This window comes from Danio aesculapii, chromosome 5 (assembly GCF_903798145.1).
Source record: "Danio aesculapii chromosome 5, fDanAes4.1, whole genome shotgun sequence".
Lineage (NCBI taxonomy): Eukaryota > Metazoa > Chordata > Actinopteri > Cypriniformes > Danionidae > Danio > Danio aesculapii.
This window is the reverse complement of record NC_079439.1, coordinates 3,703,074-3,713,229: the sequence shown is the minus strand read 5'-3', so window position 1 is coordinate 3,713,229 and position 10,156 is coordinate 3,703,074. Positions and strand designations below refer to the sequence as shown.

Sequence of the window (10,156 nt, the reverse complement as noted above, 5' to 3'; positions counted from 1 at the left end):
CTCAAGTTTTACATGCTGGAGAAGAGCAGCCCGCTTAAGACCTGCGGCTGAACTTTGTGCCTCTTTTGTGTGTGTGTGTGGTTTAATTGAGCTTCTGTGGAGGCTGTGCAAACTGGAATAATAGATCATTGTGTAACATTGGGAATTTGTTGCAAAAGGTGTGTGTAATTGTGTGTAATGTTTGTTATTTATAATCTTTATTTCAGTTGTAAATATTCCTAATTTATTCACAGTATGAATTCAACACAATGGATAATTATATGCATTACATTGACTAAATACTGACTGAATGACCGAACTTATGCTTTAGATTTTATTACATATCAAATGTTGATATTTACTGCGTTAAACAGTCAGCTTAAACATGAAAAGTTCATTATAATAATTGCAGCAGTAGTTTTTAAAGATGATGTTTTTTGGTACTCTGATTCCACGAGAAAGTTCAGTTTACACAGCAGAAGCTTATGCAATAATTATGGCTTTAAAACAACAGCACACAGTACCGTAACTTTTTAATCTGCACAGATTCTAAATCCTGTCTTCAAGCACTTGAAGCTTCTAAGTGTGATCACTCCATAGTTTCCATGAATGAAAAGAAAATGACAGCGCTAGAAAATAAGCAGTTCAACATTATCTTCTGTTGGATTCCAGGTCATATGGGACTACATGGAAACTAACTAGTAGATGAAGCAGCAATACAGGCTATCTCCTTGAACGGGACAGTGTTTAAAGAGCCTCTATTTTGCATTATTTACAACAATATTTAGTATTTTTTTCCTTAAATTATCAAGTTAGACATTCTGTTCAGATTAGTTTTTTTTTTCTGTTCCTCGTTGTAAAAAATCTATAGTTAAAAGAGCTGTTATGTTCAAGGGTCCAACAGATTGGAATAATTTACCTGCGAACATTCGATCCATTGCATCATTTAAGGTCTTTAAGCAAACTTTGTTATCGTATTTTACTTTGGATAGTACTTGTTTTTCCTGAGGATTTATTTGGTGATTGATTCACTGATCTGTATATGGTTTTCTACGTGTTTATATACACATATGTGTGTATGTTTACTGCTTCATCCGTTTTTTTTTTTGTGCCATGTTTTTTGAATGTTGTGTAAGTTTTGTTTTGTCCTTTGGTGTTATTATTATGTGATTGTGATTAATTGTGGGACCCCCTTGAAATGAGATGATACATCTCAAGGGGTTTATCCCTATGAATAAATATCAATTATAAAAGGTCATATTTTGGTTTTGGGGTCTCTAACAACAGGCTGATATGCGTGCAAGGTCAAAAACACTTTCATTGTCTTATAATATGTGTTTATTTTTACCTAAATATCCCATCGACTCCCATATGAATCGTTCAGCGATTCTTTTGTTCCCAAACCCATCCGATGACCCAGTCTGTTGCGATTGAACGACTGCGTTGAGCACGAGACAGAGAGAAATGTCCACTACGGCTACAGTATGAAGTAGCAGAAAGTATGTGAGAGCCCAATGCAGGAATGCAATAAATCAATGCAGTTAAACACCAGCATATTACTTTACTCCTAACCCTAACCCCAAGTAATAACAACAACAACACACATTCGGTATTAATCCACACAGTGTTATTTTGAAACTTGACCATGCCATGTGTGTATAGGAACAGCTAATGGTGGCCATAACGAAGGCAAACAGCAGAGGATCGCCAGTTCAGAAACGCACTTAAAATCGATAAAGGAGAAAGCACGCGTCAAGTTTTTAACGTGGATTTGGACGCGATATGTGAACAGCCCCAAACAGATTTATCCTGAGAGATACAGTACAAGCTCTGATCTATAATAGATACGTGATTACAAGCGGCGCTGGGGTGATTACGACTTAACACACAATTAAACACATATTTTGCAAACTACACAAAACGGGGCAACAATTTTAATGACACTTACATGTTCTGATCTGGAGGAAGAAGAAACTGGTCCATATAAACTGTAAAAGTTACTGACAAAGTCCCTGTCAAAGTCTGACAGAGTCCCATAGTCTGTACTGCTCCTTTAATAGCAAACGGCCGGCGAGTCCCGTGCTGCAGCGTAGGTTTTTGTATCAGTCATCAGAGAAATGACAGGAGCAAACACAGCACTTGGTTGGCTATACTGTGGTGTTGTGAAAATGAATTTTACCATTTATTCTCCACAGCAGAATCTCCATCTGTCGGTGATCGTCGTCTTCAGTTATGATCAGTCCAGTGATCCCCTGTGCTCAGCTAGTGTGTGGAGGGAAAGCGCGTGCACATTTTACCGGAACTGGAAGTGCATAGTTGGTGATGTACCATATCGACATTGATGCGATCAAACAAAAGATCTGAACCCAAGTCTTTTATTCGACTCTAAGTCAAATATTTCGCTAAAGAATCAATAGTTTTAATCATGCTGCACTTTTAAATTTAAACCTCAGCTGGATGTTTTCATTGACTTAGGGCTGTGTTACACACTGCATGGATGCTTATTTTCAAAACCCATAATAGGGGCTCTTTAATTCCTCCTGAGGATCTGAAACCTACAATTAATTTGTACATAAACGAAACATGGCAAAGGGAATGGGACAACTGCATAAAAATATAAATTACATGAAATTAATCCGAAAATAAATGAAAGACACTGCAGATTATAATTTTGAGACCAGGCATGATCAGACGGTCTATACTAGATGTCGAATTGGACATTCTAGGTTGACTCATTTGTATTTACTGAATAAGGAAGCACCACCTAAATGTAATTACTGCCAAGCTGAAACATATTTTGTTGTAATGTGGAAGTTTGAATACCATTAGGCAGTTTTTATAAGGAGAGTAGTTTGATGGACATTTTTAATAAGGTACCACCAGGAAGAGTCTAAAACTATCAAAAATTGAACTGAAAAATCATATTTAACTTTGAATATTTTTTGTGTGAATTTTATTTATTTCTATTCTATATATTTGTCTAATTAACTTTTTATTGTAACACACTTTTTTTTTTATCATGTAATATTTTTATGTATATCCATTTTGCCATGAAATAGCCATAAGTTGCTGATGTCGCAATAAATAAATAAATAAATCATCATAATAAATAACAGTGCATCTTTCTAAATAAAATCAAAATCAAACAATTAAACCATTTTTTGGCATTTCACTAATTTGGCATTTCCGAGGCTCAGACACACTCTCCCAATTCAAAACTAGATTAAAGACCTATCTGTTCAGTAAAGCATACACTTAGTGCACCGCTTAGCGGGTTTCCACACAGGTTCTGCATCTTGCTTATATACACTATGAACAGCAGCTACACTAATTATTTTCTTTATTCTCCATTTCCACCTGGGGATACTCTTCCAGAGGCCCTCAGACTATGCAGAGCCACTGATTCGATCCAAGACCAACGACGAGATGATCCCAAGGTTTCCATAATCCTGGACCAGGCCGTATCCTGAGCAGCTACTGTGATGGTCATGGAAGAGTGGAGAACATGAGACTGATTCCTGTGACGCTCCAGAGACAGACTAGTCTTCGCTGAGGCCAGCTTCCAGCCTCCGCCACTGAGACTGCAGCTCTGGCCAGCACGTTTGGCCAGCGGAGAAATAAAATGGTCATGCCCAACTGAGCCTGGTTTCTCTCAAGGTTTTTTTTCTTCACTTCCGCCTTTAGTGAACTTTTTTTTCCCTCTCCGCTGTCGCCACTGGCTTGCATGGTTCGGGATCTGTAGAGCTGTGCATCGTTGGATTTGCTCTTCAATATTTGGACTCTCAGTAGTGATTATTAAACCACACTGAACTGAGCTAAACTGAACTGAACTTAAACACTACAAACTGAACTACACTGTTCCTATTTACTGTGACCTTTTATGTGAAGCTGCTTTGACACGATCTACATTGTATAAGCGCTATACAAATAAAGGTGAATTGAATTAATAAATGAATGAACACATGAGTTTTATTTCTAACTAGAAAAAGATGAACGCATAAGTTGAGCTCATAACAAAATAAGCAAAAACTATTTTGTTTTGTGCCACTGTTATCAACCCTGTACTCTAATCCTGTAAGCACACAATGAAAAGATGAGGTTATTAAATATTTAGCAGCAATAAACTCACTTTCGCTGTAGCTCCTCGCACACACTCCTCAGGGTGTCTCCTGATGTCGCTGACTGTCAAATGTCTGCCAGTTTGTTCGTATATTTTTTATATATTATTTCAGAATGACATTTTGACCGTTACACCGAATGATATCAAGCAAACTGCATTTTCAGTCCCCTGGTTATGTCAGGACTAAAAACAAGGTCTTTTTATAAGTCTCTTTTTGTAACCATTTGGCTGATAGCCGTGCGATATTCTGCCAGTACAGCACTCGTCCAGCCTCTTAACCCTTCACCCTTGTGTATCACTCCACGAACATACAGCGACAAGCAGAGGACACTCTACAGTTTGACAAATATTGCTGCTGTTGGACAACATAATGTACTTTTGAGGCTTTTTCAGTCACAAATGTAGTTGTTTAGATTGCAACTATGCAGTTTATTTATAAGGATGGTGCCTATTTTAAATATTTACAATTTCTGAGAAGCAGCGGGTTGGTGACCATTAGCCTATCAAAGCAAAATCACCTGTTTTTACACTAGACGCTTTACACTAGAGCAGGGGTCGGGAACCTTTTTCAGCAAAGAGCCATTTCAGATTTTTTTTAATCAAATGCATTTATTTAAAGAGCCGTTGGGGGGGGGGGGGGGGGGTGTAAATAACAAAACCTTTTTTTATATATATATTTTTTTAGTTATAAACATAATTTATGTCCATGAACAACTCAAAAATAATAGAATTTTTATAGAATTTTTTTTTTTGCTTTTTGCCCTCGCCACTCATCAATGAATTGGTGTCAGAATTCAAGTTCAATCACAGGGCCACATATGAAATGTCCATTTATTGTAAGCGGAATTTTTATTTATTTTGCTGTAAACATGTACTATAAAGGGAACTGCAATTGTATTTTCAATAGGAAACTGATTTCTAGTCAGTTATGATTTTTTTAACTTTAAAATATTATTGAAGAGAGACAGCTGGAGAGCCGCATATTTTTGGCGAAAGAGCCACATGTGGCTCCCGAGCCATGGGTTCCCTACCCCTGCACTAGAGAATCATTTAAATACTAGCTCTAAAGTGACATTGGTGAATGAGCAACGGTTTCGGCTGATCTGACATCAGCTAAAGATGTGAAGGAATGGCGTAAGAAAGTAGTTCGTCTTACAAAAGGGTTTTGAGACTGTCTGTGCTTTATCTATCTATCTATCTATCTATCTATCTATCTATCTATCTATCTATCTATCTATCTATCTATCTATCTATCTATCTATCTATCTATCTATCTATCTATCTATCTATCTATCTATCTATCTATCTATCTATCTATCTATCTATCTATCTAAATCTATATATATATATATAATGTTTATATACAGCTTATTAGCTGTCCTGTATATTTTTTTCCACAATTTCTGTTTAACGGAGAGATTTTTGTCAACACTTCTAAACAATAGTTTTAATAACTCATTTTCTACTAGCTGATTTCTTTTGTCTTTGCCATGATGACAGTAAAGGACCTCACGGTGGCGCAGTGCATAGCAAGCCTCACAGCAAGAAGGTCGTTGGTTGGAGCCCCGGCTGGGTCAGTTGGCATTTCTGTGTGGAGTAGGGCTGTGACGGTAACGGATTTTCTGTTACCGCGTTGATGAAGCAAGAAATCATGCGGTATGTCGGTTAACCGCGCATATATACGTTTCCTCTAGGATTTTTTCCAACTGTGGCGGCAGGCCTTTTTTACATAGATCTACTAACTACCTGTGGCGTTATTTCAATGACAAATGTCGTGAGCGCAGTATTAGAAGTCGAGATCGCATTTATATAATAGCCTACAGCATGCGGATCTCTGCTTGCGCGCCGATTTCCTCTGCTCGTGCACAAAACTTCTTGCCTCCCCCTCAAATATAAGCGGCTTTAAGAGCACGCAGATCTTCTTGTGCGCTCTCAAATAAACGTTCCAGCCTTTATTAGATTTTCTAGGAATATTTATGAATGCCTCCGGTAATAATGCGTCCTGAAATAAAGCATGGGTTTCCTCCGGGTGCTCCGGTTTCCCCCACAGTCCAATTTACTAAATTGTCCGTATGTGTGTGCATGAGTGTATGGGTGTTTCCCAGTGATGGGTTGCAACTGGAAGGGCATCCGCTGCAAAAACACCTGCTGGATAAGTTGGTGGTTCATTCCGCTGCGGCGACCCCTGATTAATAAAGGCTAAGTCGAAAAGAAAATTAATGAATGACGACAGCACATAATATTTGACTAGATATTCTTCAAGATACTAGTATTCAGCTTAGTGACATTTAAAGGCTTAACTAGGGTAATTAGGTTAAAGTTAGGGTAATTAGGCAAGTCTTGTTTTACAGTGGTTTGTTCTGTAGGTCAGGGGTTCCCAAACTTTTCAGCTTGTGACCGCCAAAATAACAATTCCAGTGATTCACGACCCCCACTGTCCTCGGAGGTGGTTATAAACATACAAGCATTGTATACTATGAACTATATAAACACAAGCATATTCACAACACACAAATTGTGCAACAGTCTAACAACCATACAATCTTTTAAAGTCATTATTTATTTGTTTAATATTAACTGGCTTTTTATTTGTATGTTGTTTTTTAATGTAATTATTAAATACAATTTTTTTAATCTTCTGTAAGTTATGGATAAAATATGGTAATTCTAATAGTTTTATAATATATTAAACTATTAGAATTGATAGTTTTATATATTATTGTTGTCTTGCAATCCTTCATTTTGGGAACCACTGCTGTAGACTATTGAAAACAGATATTGCTTAAGGGGGCTAATAATATTGACTTTAAAATGTTTAAAAAAATTTAAATCTGCTTTTATTCTAGCCAAAATAAAACAAATAAGGCTTTCTCTAGAAGAAAAAATATTATAGGAAATACTGTGAGAAATTCCTGAATCTGGTAAACATCATTTGGGAAATATTTGAAAAAGAAAACAAGTGGAGCGATAATATTTATGATTTCAACTGTATACCATCATATTGCACAGAAATACAGATGTTTCACGTGCCATCATCACAATAACAAACATTTTTCAATAGATCGTGCGGCCCTAGACTGCTACTTTCTCCATTCAATTGCGAAAACCATCAGAGCAACTTCAAAGAAATTCCTAATTAATTCCCTTAATATTTTGCTGCCACCCAAGCAGTAAAATCCCACCGAATATAAAGCCATAATAATTGATGAAGCAGCCATGAGCGCCACACACCGCCCCATGAAATTGCGTCTCTTTGTGTGAGGACCTGATGCCTAATGAGATGTTAATGGAGCATGTTTTTACCTCAGAAACACTCATGAAGGGGGTTTTCGTGCGCTCTGAGTTGAGTTTTTCCTCCCTGCGAGGGTTGCACTGTATCTCCGTGTGTGTTTGCTCAGTGGAGAGGCAATTAGCAGAGCCTTTTCCATGTAAGAGCGACTCAGTTGAACTCTATGGAGGTGGATGGCATTGCGGGATAATTAGATTTAAAAGCCACTGGGGTGTTCATTGTGCTTTTTCTGCTTCTGTATGTTTTTCTGGCTGTCAGAAATTGCATTTGCATTGCATTTAGGCCTGTCACGATAGAATATTTTTGTTGTGCGATATATCGTCACTGAAATTGTTGAGATATTAAAGTCATTTTGAGATCATTTTATGCCACTGATTATATAATGATTATACAACAGCATAATAATGCAAATAGCCATAAACACCTTCAAGAGACTAATGCTTTACATTCTTAATGTTATTTAGATTCTGTATTTTGGTGTAAAAAATGATGTCCTATCATATATCCTATTAAATAGTGGTGTAACAGACCACAAATCTCACGGTTCGGATCGAACCATTTTTCAGATCTGCCAAAAAGGGGAGGAGACAAATGTAATTTGCTTTCCATTTATTACAAAAACAGCACTAAAGAAATTATTGGTTTTAACAAGCAGAACTTAGAGCCTGTACTTTTATTAAAAATAACATGACGAAATAATCAGCTGAATAAAGAATTGTAAAATATTCAGTGCTGTGAATAATTGACTGCTACTACTGTTCCTGATAACGCTAAATGTAGAAATCTAACATTATTATTTGTACAACTCATATTTATTTTTAGTCTCATCTTCAATAAATGATTCAGTTATTCATTCAATAATCTTCATATTTCATTGCTAGATGATCATTTTTAAAGAATTATTCAGCGGCATATTTTTGATGGCTGGTTGTCGCCACCTACTGGTTAAATAATGTAATTGCTGCCTTTTTGAGCATCAAGTTAAATGCATATTTTCAATTCAATTCACCTTTATTTGTGTAGCGCTTTTACAATGTAGATTGTGTCAAAGCCGCTTCACATAGAAGATCATAGTGTAACAGAGTTGTTCAGTTTTCAGAGTTTAAGTTCAGTTCAGTGTGGTTAATAATCACTACTGAGAGTCCAAACTCTGAAGAGTAATTCATCGATGCGCAGCTCTACAGATCCCGAACCATGCAAGCCAGTGGGGACAGCGGCGAGGAAAAAACTTTACCAATTGGCGAAAGTGAAGAATCCTGAAAAAACCTCAAGAAAAAAAAACAGGCTCAGTTACGCACTACCCTTTCTCCTATGGCCAAACATCTTGTGCAGAGCTGCAGTCTAGGCGCTGGAGAACGCTGGACCTCAGCGAAGACTCGTCTGTCCCTGGAGCATCACAGGAATCAGTCTCATGCTCTCCACTCCTCCATGACCACCACAGCAGCTGCTCAGTATACGGCCTGGTCCAGGATTATAGAAACATTGAGATCATCTCGTCGCTGGTCTTGGATCGAATCAGTGACGCTGCATAGTCTGAGGGCCTCGGGATGAGTATCCCCTAGTGGAAATAGAGAATAAAGAAAATAAATAGCGTAGCTGCTGTTCATAGTGTATATAAATGTGATGTGGGAAACATTCATGCATCATACCACTATGTGATGCACTGAGTGTATGTTTTACTAAAATATGACGTATATGACGGTGATTGAAAGGATTAATAAACATCTGCAAATCATCATCATTTATAATTTATGTTGCGTGGGTGTTGAGATTGTGATCTTTTAATGATTAATCGTGCTGCTTACACTAAATGCAATAATGCAGGCTAAACAAGTAGTGGCAGAAAACACCTTTAATAACCTAAGAAACCCACCACATCCGCAATAACACACCATTACTTCTTCGGTCATCGTTATATTTTACAGGAAAGCCTAAATGCTTTCATACATGTGATTTGAATAACATGAGAGGCGATCTCTCTGCGATTAGTTAAAAATTTTGAATAACCCTAAAAAATTATTAATCTGTGGGTCACTGTGAATTGTGATCCGTACAAATCATTGATCAACCGTGATCTGTTACACCCCTCATATTTCTTTATATATATATATATATATATATATATATATATATATATATATATATATATATATATATATACACTGTAAAAAAAATCCCCGTAAAAAAAACGGTTATTTTCTGGCAGCAGGGGCGCCAGAAAAAAACTGTAAAAATACAGAAAAAAACTGTTAGAATAAAAGATGTAGATAAACTGTTAAAAAACAGTAGTTTTCTGTTTTACAGTTACAGTTTATTACTGTAATTAAACATGTTATAACTGTAATTATACGAGTTATTTATGTAATTATACAAGTTATTATGGTCATTATACAGGTTATTACTGTAATTATACATGTTATTACTTTAATTATACAAGTTATTTATGTAATTATACACGTTATTATGGTAGTTATACAGGTTATTACTGTAATTATACAAGTTATTTATGTAATTATACAAGTTATTATGGTAGTTATACAGTTTATTACTGTAATTATACATGTTATTACTTTAATTATACAAGTTATTTATGTAATTACACAAGTTATTATAGTAGTTATACAGATTATTACCATACTTATACATGTTATTACTTTAATTAAATAGGTTATTACTGTAGTTATACATGTTATTAACATAATTATTCATGTTATCACTGTAATTATACAGGTTACTAACGTAATTCTACATGTTATTAACATAATTAC

The 10,156-nt window shown here is 36.1% G+C and overlaps 1 protein-coding gene across 1 annotated transcript in view; it reads left to right on the top strand.

Annotated features, from left to right (window-relative positions):
• LOC130229898 (peripheral-type benzodiazepine receptor-associated protein 1) overlaps nt 1-10,156 on the top strand; it is a 262,006-nt gene that overhangs the window by 22,901 nt on the left and 228,949 nt on the right. The window lies entirely within an intron of this gene.